Raw genomic sequence first — 12,878 nt, forward strand, 5'->3', positions numbered from 1 at the left:
GTATGGTCACGTTTTTCAGGGGGGGGGGGGGGAGGGGGGGGCTTGCACCCCTTGTTTTGTGTAGCACTATCTCAGCGCAGGCCTACACTGATGTTTTAAGGACCTTCTTGTGTCCCACTGTTGAAGAGCGATTCGGGGATGGCGATTGCATCTTTCAAGACGATCGAGAACCCGATCATAATGCACGGCCTGTGGCGGAGTGGTTAGAGGATAATAACATCCCAGTAACTGGCCTGCACAGAGTCCTGACGTGAATCCTATAGAACACCTTTGGGATGTTTCGGAACGCCGACTTCGTGCCAGGCCATACCGACCGACATCGGTACCTCTTCTCAGTCAGCACTCGGTAAGTATGGACTGCCATTCCTCAAGGAAACATCCAGCGCCTGACTGAATATATGCCTGCGAGAGAGGAAGCTGAAATCAAGGCTATAGGTTGGCCAACATCATAGTGAATTCCAGAATTACCGATGGAGGGCACCACGAACCATTTTCTACCAAGTGTGCGGATACTTTTCATCACATACTGTATTTAGAATGTGGAACTGTCCAGCCGATTGATGCCATCGTGCAGAGGAAGAACAACTGCATGTTGGCATTGACATGATCCTCAAGGACTAGCCGGCCGGAGTGGCCGAGCGGTTCTAGGCGCTACAGTATGCAACCGCGCGACCGCTACGGTCGCAGGTTCGAATCCTGCCTCGGGCATGGATGTGTGGAATGTCCTTAGGTCAGTTAGGTTTGAGTAGTTCTAAGTTCTAGGGGACTTATGACCTCAGCAGTTGAGTCCCATACTGCTCAGAGCCATTTGAACCATTCTTCCTAAAGGACAGATGCATATTTATGTTGATCCACTGTGCCTTTCAGAATGATAAGATCAGCAAGGAATGCCGTCTGCTCTGGACCCGTCCGACGATTTCTGCAGGGTGTTTTAGGCGTTTCACGCTGTACACGCCAACGTCAATCTCTTAAATGGAGTATAAAACGTGGTTTGTCTGTAAAGGCTTCCTGTCGCTATTCAGTGGACGCCCAGCTGAGGTATTAGAGTAAAAATTTCAGCCTTCCGCCTATAACAGCAGTCAGCATGCATGTATGAAATAAGTTTCTCCTGCAGAGGGTCACAGGCAGCTATCACGTCTATTCGGCCGCACACATCTTCACAGCCCGTGGTTCACCAAACCTGCCCCACAGCCGTTTTTATGTAGCCCCACTATTCCATGTACGGTATTCTTAAACTATGGCGGCGCGCGATGATCTTACCAACTTAGATGGTTCGGAACTGCTTCTGCCCTTAGGCCGAAAGCCAGTGATAATTCCCCTTTGGACATCGGAAGAATCGCTCCATTTCCACATTACAACAATGACTGGACTGTTTCCCACATTATCACCCACCCCCTGCCACGTTTTATATACCTGCCCCTGCTAGTGGTGCCAACTACCGTAAGTGAGTGGTTACTGCACGTTGACTGACTTCGAATGTTACATTAGTGTGAATGGAACGTGTTTCTGTTTCCTGTACGCCACCGTAACTCCTTCTAAACAGATGCACACGTTGCTATTTCAGAAATTCGACATACTTTTTAGCAAGGGAAAGTGCCGCCATAAGGTAATTTCGCAAGTTTTGAGAGCAGCAGTAGTTGACAGCTTGCAAGGAAATCATTGAAAATACTTTCACAATTTTAAATATCGCTGACAGCAGCAACCAAAGATAAACGATCAGTGAAAACGTATGCAGCCAGCCCATTGCATAAGTTTCCTGTGAAAATGTTGACCACATTTCAGTACCACTAAGGGTATCTTTTTCAGAAGTAATCTTACGTAATTTACATAATGTTAAAACTGTAAACATTCTTGATGAGCTAAGATGTTCATGTCAGACAGCGGAGAATATGAAATTAAGTACTCTATTGAAGCAGTAAGGCAACGGCCTTGCCGCAGTGGATACACCGGTTCCCGTCAGATCACCAAAGTCAAGCGCTGTCGGGCGTGGCCGGATCTTGGATGGGTGACCATCCGGGCTGCCACGCGCTGTTGCCATTTTTCGGGGTGCACTCAGCCTCGTGATGCCAATTGAGGAGCCACTCGACCGAATAGTAGCGGCACCGGTCAAAGAAAACCACCGTAACGACTGGGAGAGCTGTGTGCTGACCACACGCCCCTCCTATCCGCATCCTCAGGATGACACGGCGGTCGGATGGTCCCGATGGGCCACTTGTGGCCTAAAGACGGAGTGCTTTTTTGAAACAGCAAAAATTGCTAAACGGATACAGCTAGTTAAAGGAGCAAATACTGGACTCTCTGTTCGTTTTACAAGCTGTACCTGTCTAGCATTTTTTTCTGTTTCATTGGAGGACTTCATTCCTTATTTTCTGCTGTTTGAGATTGGCTTCTTAGCTCATAAGATATGTTTACAATTTTGACGTCATGGAATTTAAGTGACTTTCCTTCTGAAGGAGATACCCTTAATGATACTGAGACATGGTCAAGCTTTTTACAATAAACTTGTACAGCCGGCTGACTGTATACTTCATTAATTAAAATAATAAAAATTCTACGTAATATGATGTCAGCAGCGAGAGAAGCTACATTCGTCTCCAGGGTAGAACCATAATTTTTACTTTACTATCGTTACTCATGAGTTTCTGCTTGGAAGAAGTGCCGACTGGGAGAGGATAACTAAACTATGAAACGAGTTTTCAGCGACGTAACGAATATTTAAGTTGGTGCTACCTGGCGTCGCACGCTGAAACTCCCGGAGTTGATAAAGCGAACACGAGACTGCGTCCGTCCGCGCACGTGTTTTCGTCACACGTAACATTCGCGAATTAAGGCCACTTCTTTTAGCAGTTCGCCCGCCCCCTTCAGCAGTTTCTAAAGGTGCTCTCATGAGCGCGCTGCGGCGCCGTCCTCGTCTGGCGTAATTCAGTACGGGACTTCACAAACGCGCGCGTCCCCGCTCCGTGCCAGCAGCGGTCCATTCACCGTCGCCGGCCGCGGCGGCGCCTGTTGACTAAATTCCGGCGGCGCCGCCGGGCCTCGCCAAAAAAAACCGCAGTAACTCATTTATGCCGGCGTCCAGTCCATATTTCTCCCCGGGGGCCACCTCCGTCTGCGGGAGTCCTCAGGCGGGCCGCCGTCCGGCAAAAATTCCTCATCTGGTCGCCTTTTGACGAAGCCGTTAAGCTGTCTGTGATGTATGGACTCGTCTTCGCGGTGAAAACACTACGGATAGTCATTTTTCGGTGCCATCCGCCAAGAGCGAATAAATAAAAAACTAGCGTGTCTGGTGGAACGAGACATCAACAGGACACGCTATATCGGCGAAAACTGAACCGCTTTATGCACTCTTATCACAACGCACTCGTTATTCACAGAGAAAATAAGGGTGATTACATATAAGCAATCATGTAGGAAAATTCTGAATGGCATTATAATCAGTCACCTGGTAGTTATATGAGAAATAGTAAACTGTTCCACAGAACTTAAGGACGAAGGACATAAAGAACAATATTAACTACTCGGTGGAAACCAGTGAATGCCTGTGAGCATGGTGCCCGAGATCACCGTGACAGTGTCAATTACCAACAGTTATGGTGAACTGTGAACATGTTCTTCATTGCAACGTTTTCCAGAGACTGCATGAGACTTCTGTGAACTTTGGAAGGTAGCAGACAAGATCCTGGAGGAAGTAAAGCTATGAGGCGGATCGAGAGTCGTGCTTGGGTAGCCCAGTCGGTCGGAGCATTTGCCGATGAAAGGCAAAGGTCCCGAGTTCGAGTCTCGGTCGGGCACACAGGTTTAATTTGTCAGGAAGTTTTATACCCGCTCACTCTCAGCTGCAGAGTGAAAATTTCACTGTGGAAACATCCTTCAGGCAGTGGCTAAGACCTGTCTCCGAAGTATCTCTGGTACCGCGCGCCACGGAATTTTAGTCCCCGCCAGACGTCATGGACGTCTAAGACCCATAGACGTCTCTGTACCATCGCGCCGTAAGCTGTGGCGGCGCGCGCCTCCTGGCCTGCCACAGGGGAACACGTGGTTGCAGCGGCCAATAGCGGCGTCCCCAATAGCGTAGTTAAGCGCCTGCCTGTCGCTCAGCCTGCCTCCCCGCCTAACCTCTCCCTACTTCCTTCCCCCCCCCCCCCCCAGTCCTTTTGTATTCCACTCCTCTGCCTTCCCCACTCCCTGTCGCGTCTGCCCAGCACCCCACACCCCTCTTGGGATCCTCCTCCTCCATCGGTTCCTTTCCCCCCTCTAGCCCCCTTCGCGTTTCTTCTCCTTCCCCCCTTTTCTATTTTCCCATAATCTGTCCAGTTTACCCCCACCTGGTCTCGGCTATGGTATGTCATATTTGCCAACCTTTTAGTGCTGTGTTCCAGTGAATGTTCAGTGATGTTCAGTGTTGTGTGGTCTTCCAAGTGTTGCGAACAGAAACCATGCTGTCACTGGGTGTAAATTTTATGTCTTTTGCGAACAGAAACCAGACTGTCGCCGTGTTTTTTAATTGTCCGTCTATTATTTTACCTGTCTGCTTCATATGTATTTTATTAGCATCATCATCCCTTTGTTCTATGTTTGAAGTTCCACGATTTTTTCGCCATGTTACCATTTAAGTCTCCGATTTTATCGCCTGTTTTTATTACATATCCTCTTTATCTTTTTAAAACAAAGTCTGTAGGCTGAGTAGGCTGAAGAGCGACGTCCTAAGATGCTGCCACCCCGCCCCCTTCGGGGGGAATCTAAATTCAATAAAGGAAAAAAAAAAGCTCATCCTGCCAGTCTAACCTTGCGTGCGTCTCAGGACATATCGCCTCAGACAGCGTATTGACTTTCGTGTTTCTATACGAGTGGACGTGGTTGTCTTGTTTGGTTCGTGGCTCTGTTGTCTGTTCTTGTTGTGTCGTCAGGCCCTCCGTTGGTCGTGTCCGTCCTCTCCCATTCCGGTCGCCGTTACATCAGTATCCTTTCTTCCAGGAACGCTAGTCTTGCAAGCTTCGCAGGGGAACTTCTGTGAAATTTGGAAAGTAGGAGACGAAGTATTGGCGGAAGTAGAGCTGTGAGGATGGCTCCTGAGTCGTGTTTGGGTAGCCCAGTGGGTAGATCACTTGCCTGCAAAAAGCAAAGTTCTCAAGTTCGACTCTCAGTCAAGCATACAGTCTGCACTTAGCTGCAGACTGAAAATGTCATTCTGTTTGAAAACAGCTTAAAAACGTCAGTAAAATTTTTGACTATAAAGGTTAAATTTATGAAAAGGGTACTGCTCAGAAATCGGAACTGTTTAGGCCGACTGATAATGTTTGCCATTAAATCCTCATAACTGTGTATATGATGAGCACAATTTCTCACAAGCAGTTGTAATAATGAGACAAGTGTGTGTCGTTATTGTAATGAGGAGAGCCAAAGTCATTAATTGAAGGTCCAATAGAAATGTCTTTCTTATGGTTTTTGGGAGTCCATAAAGACTCCAACAGAGACTAAAACAGTGGCATTTCCTTTATCAGCTGGAGGAGCCACCATCTATCCCCCGGAATTAGTGTAAATATTGCCTGCCCAGTCACAGTTTTTTTCATGTTTTGCAGTTAACTAGCACATAGTATGGGAATAATTTTTCACTGCAGCACTCTGCCATGATTAACGTGCTTTACCTGCAGGTATCACCTTTAGTTATCATCAGTCACACTGTGGCATCTTTGTTCCCTACTTTATGAACAACAATTCCGGCAAATTTGTGCTAATTTTAGTGGTCTGCAACATATTACCAAGAGTGTCACTGTCAGAATCACGCTCCACGCCACCACTTAAATATCCTACCGGAGTGGGCAGCTGCACAGACAGCACCGTGCCTCTGCTGCATGGGTCCGTTCTGTCAGCGCCTGATCGGGGGCGTTGCGGTGGCCGTGGCGGAAATCGACGGGAACAGGAAGAGGTCTCTTGGTCCAAAGATTTGAGCACAGAGCGGAGAGGATGTTTTCATCGGGGTAAATAGCAGTGGTGCTGTGGTGGAATCGTCACCGTGCTTTGGTCAGTAGTAGTGGACAAGTGTCCAGAGTAAAGGAGAAACTGTGTGTTGTAACCAGGCGTGGAATAGAATATTCGCAGATTTTGGAATTTCAGCATTCACATGTGGCAATAGGAAACTGACTAAAAGTAAGGCTAACTGTGTTTCATGGACTGCTTATCATTTGCGATTAAACTGCAGGCAAGGGTCAGTCTGGAACCATGGTATTCATGGATGTTTCCTTGTTGTCATTTTCTTATAACTAGTTTAGTTTAAAGAGTTGTAATTACGTACGTTAAATTTTTAACCCACAGCGCTGACTGTGAGCTACGAAGTGCTAGTAATTGTATGGCTTGACATCATGCGCTAAATTCTTGACAAATATTTATTGCCAAGTTCCCTTGAGAAATGGTATGCCAGTCTCTCACTTTAACAACATAGTGAGTCACTTTAATATTCATATTTTAGGTAATAACATCGGTGTTCCGCGGTACTACATTTGGTATTGGTGGCCGATGACTTTTTTACATGCGGAATTGTGGCCAGAATGTTCTAATAACCAGTAGAGAACTTGTACCCAAGGGGCCGTAGTGAGGCAATAGACAACAGGGAGGGAGAGGTGGATTGGGGGCCATGAATTCTGAGTGCAGTGACCAGGCTGTGTGAGTGACTCTGGGGAGCAGCCTTCAGTGGATCGTACCTGCAGAGGGAATTCTGGCCATAGCACTCTCCGCCTTCCACTTAGGGTCTGATAGGAGGACATCAGTGCACAAAACATTTTATCTGACCAGGCAGCAGTCGGTCGTGAAGGTGGCCACTTAGTGGAAAGTGGGTGGAGGAAGCCATTTAAAAGAAACTGCAGCAAACAGAGTATTTGTACAAACAGTTGGAAGGTCATAAGACTCTTTGCGTTCTAATGTTACAAGCTGGGATTACATGGACAAAACAAATGGTGCGCGTGTTTACTGGAGTCAAAATTGTGACACCTCCCAAACAACAGGAAGCCGTCAGGCTCTTTTAACGAGTGGCGAAAACATATATGTGATAGGCACGACAGTCTAAGAAGCTCAAAAGCATCCTTTCAGAAATTGGTCCGCCCAGATAGATTATATCTCTCCTTAAATGAGAGACTATGGTCCCGTCTAGGTAGATTTTTTCGTGCCAAATCATGGCCATGCTTACAGTGAGAATAAAGCCTCCCTAGTCAAAAACCTCCTATTTTCAAACAAGAGAGATTTGGAGTCGCTGATTGGCTCCTTTCAGGGTATGGAAAGTAGAAGCTTGCTCCCGCAGCCGGCCGCTGTGGCGGAGCGGTTCTAGGCGCTTCAGTCCGGATCCGCACTGCTGCTGTGGTCGCAGGTTTGAATCCTGCCTCGGGCATGGATGTGTGATGTCCTTAGGTTCGTTAGATTTAAGTAGTTCTACGTCTAGGGGACTGATGACCTCAGATGTTAAGACCCATAGTGTTTAGAGCCATCTGAACCATTTGCTCCCGCAGTGTAGGAACACTGGTGCTGTATCTAGATTGGATACCAGACCAACAGTGTAGCCAAGAGGGGACTTAATGAGTAGAGGATAGTTCAGCTGTTTTGTGCAATGTGTGGGCAGTTCCATTTTTGCTAATTTGGTGCCCATGCTGAGGTTTGGTGGAAATTGCTTGTGATTCTTTGCCTTCATCTTATGGACCTCCCCTTTTGCAGAACTTCACGTCTTTTCCTACTGGGTCAGACTTGTGGTCTGTCTCTTGTGGTATACGAGGAGCCAGTGGCAGTTTCAGACTATACTGACAGTGGAAATGCATATCATCTCGGATGTATCGTGCGCCACAAGGGTGAAATTATCCTCCCTGAGTTAGCTGTCTGGCGTTTGAGAATTCCATTATGCACCATTGCGCCTGTGAGTTTCCTGCGTTCCGATAATCAGAACACCAGACCACGAAGTTTGCAAATATTCGTGTCCTCGTCAGAACATTACAGCTGCCAAAGCGCGCCGCTCCTCGCCGTTTTCTGCTACCGCCTGAATCACGGCTCTAAGGGTAAAACACTGGTGCACTGATGTAGGGTTGTTAACTGATATTCACAGCTTCCCATTCTCTGGTGAACCATACTTTGTGTTACACCTGATCGTAGTTGATTCCATTTGAATTGAGTTTCGCCCAACAGTGGATTCATGGATAAAGTCAGATTGACTTGTAAAAAGGATTAAGTCAGGAGAAAATTTGCATAGCTTCCACCTCTACGTATACTTTGCCGATCAAACACCATTCCTTTTATGATTTGTGTTCATCATGAATTCAAGATACAATCTTATTAAATTATTTATTTTGATTATTAATCTGACTTCTGAAAGCAGCCACAGGCATGGATAACAAATGTATCATAAATAAATTCACTAATTTCATATATAATAATTAAGGGGGTAACTCATGATATGAACGTTATTGCGAACATAGTACTCCTCTTTATGTGAAAATGAAACATTTAGCTTCATTCTTTTGTAATTAAAGAAAGTGATGCATGCAGTCTGTTAAAATATGTGGGTGGCTTATGGCCGTTTCACAATTTTCGTATCAGTCGATATATGTCCGGTTATTTGCTTTTCGTTTATGGGCGACAGGCCATTGCTTTTCTGACTATGCTAAGTGTGTTCTGAATGAGTCTAGTCATGCCCATTACCTGAACTCTTGATACTTGTAGTCAGTAAGCGGAAGGACGTACTGTATTTTTTACGCGATAAGGTCCAAGAGTTGCTGTTTTAACTAAATGAGAGAGAAATTTTCCCTGTTGTTATGTTTCTTCTGTAGCGTCAATTACTTAAGATCTTGGAAAATATGGATGAATGTAACGTTTCTGACGAATGCATGACTAACAACATACGTAGCAGACCTGTTATGATAGCTTTATGTATGTTCTGTTTGAGTAAATATCTACGTAAGTGAAATAGGTTATGTTCTAGTTGCTGAAGCATGAATGAAGTTAAGATCATTTGTATTTGATTTGCTCTAGTGTTTTAATCGTGCTAAAGAATCTTGGTAATATCTAGATGAAAATTCACTTAAGGGAGCAAGTAAAGTATTAAGTTACACCGTGATAGGTGGATGGTATACACAGTTGCTACTTGTGTCTATTGTTTTCAGGATGGCAGCAAGGGAGGTGACCGGCGTTGCTGATCTCCGAGTGCATTACGAGCTCTCCGACAGGGACGAGGAAGTAAGCGGGATCGTTATCCAGATGATGTGACGCTTGTGCGACGTCATGGAGACGGTGGTAATTGCCCCGAAGTTGAAGCTCTACGGGGTGAGTGCCTCTGCCGCTTGGATTGCTGCTCCGTTGGTTGGGCTCAATTCATGGGCGGTGCTTTTAGATTAAGCTTAGCCATCTCGGGCTCAAGTAAGTAGTTTAAGGGTGCAAGGGCTATCTTGTAACACAAGGTTACTGATTTGCTACGTGTCAATGTGCCGGAGTCGATTTATCATCCATATCAGGTGCAGTTTGACGAATTAATGACAGGAATTCAGCAATTACAGGACTGAGTAGTTAAACCTTTCAGTGATCATATAAAGCATCTGATCAATGAGCCCTTAAAGAGGGTCCAATGGATGCAAACTAACATAGAGGAGAAGGATCAGTAAACTACCTAATACCCTGATGACATTATTACACGTGGGAGCCGAATTATCGGCTCAGTATAACGAAGTTTATCGGACACCGAATCATCTATTGGTGCTGCAAGAACGCGGTGAGGGCCAAGTTTTCCTAGAAATTGGTTTTATTAGACGCTGGTTCCGATGGCTGCTGTAGACAGGAGAGTCTAATGCGACAGACAGTCAGAAAACAACCACCGATTACTGATTTTAGACGCGACATTTGCTAGAGATTATTGTCGCTATGCGCACGTCAGAGTTGTTTAGCAGGGAATATCACTCAGTGTAAAAGAAACGACAACTTATCTGAGAATTACGGGATGAGAGTAAGCAAGATCCTGCGCATTCTCTTATTAGGCTTTAGTGAAGGGGAGATTGAAGAAAACATCTTGTGGGCACGCATCCGAAAGACAGATCACACTTTAAGTTTTGCAGTAAGTCAATCGATTTTTGAACAATTATATGAACTGATAACCTTGGGGGAATCTGTTAGGCAGTCCAGTGATGATGAGGGGGAACTGCGGCAAGAAGTAACGTCAAGTACACGCAAGATGAAGGTCGGCCTTGCTGTTACAGATGTCAGCGACAAGTATAGTTGAGGTGGTGTAACCTCCCCCTCACTTATCGACCTTAATGACAGTGAAAAATTAAACCGCGTGTACCTCATGGAAATTTGGGAAAAGCAATTGTCACCGAAGTTAATCTGTCGGTAAAGAGAGACGAAAGGGTTACATCTAAATGAAAGGAAAAATGCAAATGGAATTGGTGGAAATTAATTTTGAGAAAAGGGTAAAATTAATAAAGGAAGTAAATGTGCGGCTGTTACATTAACAATTAACTAGCGGTAATTAGATATTTGCGATTTGGGGGAAATTACGGTCGCCAGTCCTATGGACAATTACTATAATAACTGAAAAAGAAAGGTTATTACACATATAACTAGCACTAGAAGCGTGGCAACTGAAGGTTGACACGTGTAGTGTGAAAACTGAAAGTTTGTCAGAAGTAATAAATTTCGCTACAGTCAGACTTAATTTAGCAAAAGAATTAATAAAACCGGAAAATTGAAAGTTAATTTAGTGACTGAAATTAATAGTGAGCTTTGTTTCTGAAGCACATCGAAATTCAGTAAAATACGGTTAGTCTTGGGCTACCTCAACAATCATTTCAAAAGCTACTAGAATCTACGCAATTTAGAAATAAGAGATTTAACTTTGTACTTGAACTAAATGATTCTGAACAATTAACAATAGTAAAATTTAGTACGTACCAAGCTGAGCTGCAGTCACAGGTATGCTAAAATATGCTAACAAAACTCGCACTCTTAATTTGTGCTTGTGTAATCTAAATATTGTAGCCAGCTATGAATACTTTAACTGAACTTTGAAATTAAAGCAGTGAAATGGAATGATATTACTTTAATGCTGGCGTCTGAATTTCAACGACACTCGGGTTCATTTCGGTAAAGGAAGGGACCCTGCTTGGTAATGCAATTGGGACAATGAGCAACAAAGGTTCATGCTAAGTTGCTGTAATTTTGTGATGCAACTATTTTAAAAGCTAAGGTCTGCCATACAGTTCTAAATCTTTACGTGCTTCCAGTCTTCCTTGTTGGTTGATTGAAGGTTTGAAGCTGTCGATCGAGGAGGTGGCGACAGTCACTCATTGTCGGCCGTCGCTGTTGCAGAAGCTGGATGTTGGCGCGCCTTCTTCTCGACACGGTCTCCAGCCGAAACGGGCTCTTGATGTGTGCCAGCTAACGCTTCCCGTCCGCGACACCGTGTCCGAAACTATCATAGCAAGTCGAGCGCTATTACATGCTGCCAAACCCCGAAAGCGCGGCAACTCGCAGGAGCGTCACACAACACACCTGCTCCAGTGCACTACTCCAGCCAGACTCTCCCTCTGCCCGCGCTCCACGCGGCAGAGTTAACACTACCAAAGACCCTAAACACTTTGGTTCTCCACACGACCTATCGATGTAAACGTTCGATAGCATAGTTTTTCCTAGGCCAGACCCAGCGTTACAATACAAATAATATTTACAAAACAACCAATTATACATCGACATAAATGCATAAATATATATATATACAAATAGTAAAACAATTACAATATATAAAGACACAGAACTGTCATATCTTCAGGTAACAAAACAAGGAAAAAAAATTATAGTACAATAGATGGAAATAGGAGGATATGCATTTCCGGCGTTACAGAGGGACTGTACTCTTGCTCGCAGTGGAGGAGTTGTCTCACATAAGGAGCGGGGCGTGTTTAGGAAAATAAAACTCTGTAGGCGCATCGTAGCCACGTTTTGGGCATAGGGTGCCATTTGTGTGTGCCATTTCTAATGAGGAACTGCAGTGAGCCTTATTGGTAGGCATTAGCTCGCGTAGTTTGATGAGTGAGGCATGGTATAAAGAAAAGAGGTGAATTTGCAAATTACTTGATCTCGAGGTCGTACTGGTGACTATTAGGGTGGCGGGTTCTAGGAAAGTGTTTGGGATGAGGTTCGAATTCCAAATTTCTCTTGAGAGATAGCTATGAGAGTCGCACATGGTGTGACTGTGCCGATAATCCTCGAGTCTGATTTTATTCATCAGGTATCTGCATCCAGGACAGGAGGAAACATACGGAACACTGTGCTTTTTCCATCACCATTTAGCTGCGCAGGAAAAAACTAGAGCAATGGCAGGAGAGGAAGGAGAAACTAAGATAAGGGGTTTCAAATTTCAGCATCTCGAGGCAAAACAATGTCGGGGAATTCGGGAATTGTGTGAAGATTTCCGGGACGTGTTGTCCGGTCGGCTAGGAGAAATACGGAAGGGGGGAAGAGTGTCAAATGGAGCTGTCGGATAACATTCCTGTGAGCTCCCCTTCCTCGCCGACTATCGCTCTCTCGCATGAAACAGCTAAAAGCTGACGTTAACATAATGCTCCACCAAGGCGTGATTTGGCCTTCTAAGTCACCTTATACCTGTATTACTAAAATGGAAAGGATGGAGCAGAATCTGTCCAGTGATAGACTGTAGGTCGCTCAACAACAAGATAAAGCTGTCATATATTCCCTTTCCCGATCTTCATTCTTTCTTCAGGTGAGAGTGTACACAGCCCTCGACCAGAATCAAGTATATTATCAGAACAATCGGCGAGAGATCGAAAGCACTAACTGCTTTCGTTACCGACTGGAATCTCTTTGTACATAATAGACTTCCCTTTGGGGTATCGACAGAT

General features: G+C 45.1%; 1 pseudogene; it reads left to right on the forward strand.

Annotated features, from left to right (window-relative positions):
• The first annotated feature begins 1,919 nt into the window (after positions 1–1,919).
• On the forward strand, positions 1,920–2,037 carry LOC124623214 (annotated as a pseudogene).
• Positions 2,038–12,878: the final 10,841 nt, after the last annotated feature.

This window comes from Schistocerca americana, chromosome 7 (genome assembly GCF_021461395.2).
Source record: "Schistocerca americana isolate TAMUIC-IGC-003095 chromosome 7, iqSchAmer2.1, whole genome shotgun sequence".
In the NCBI taxonomy this organism is placed as follows: Eukaryota; Metazoa; Arthropoda; class Insecta; order Orthoptera; family Acrididae; genus Schistocerca; species Schistocerca americana.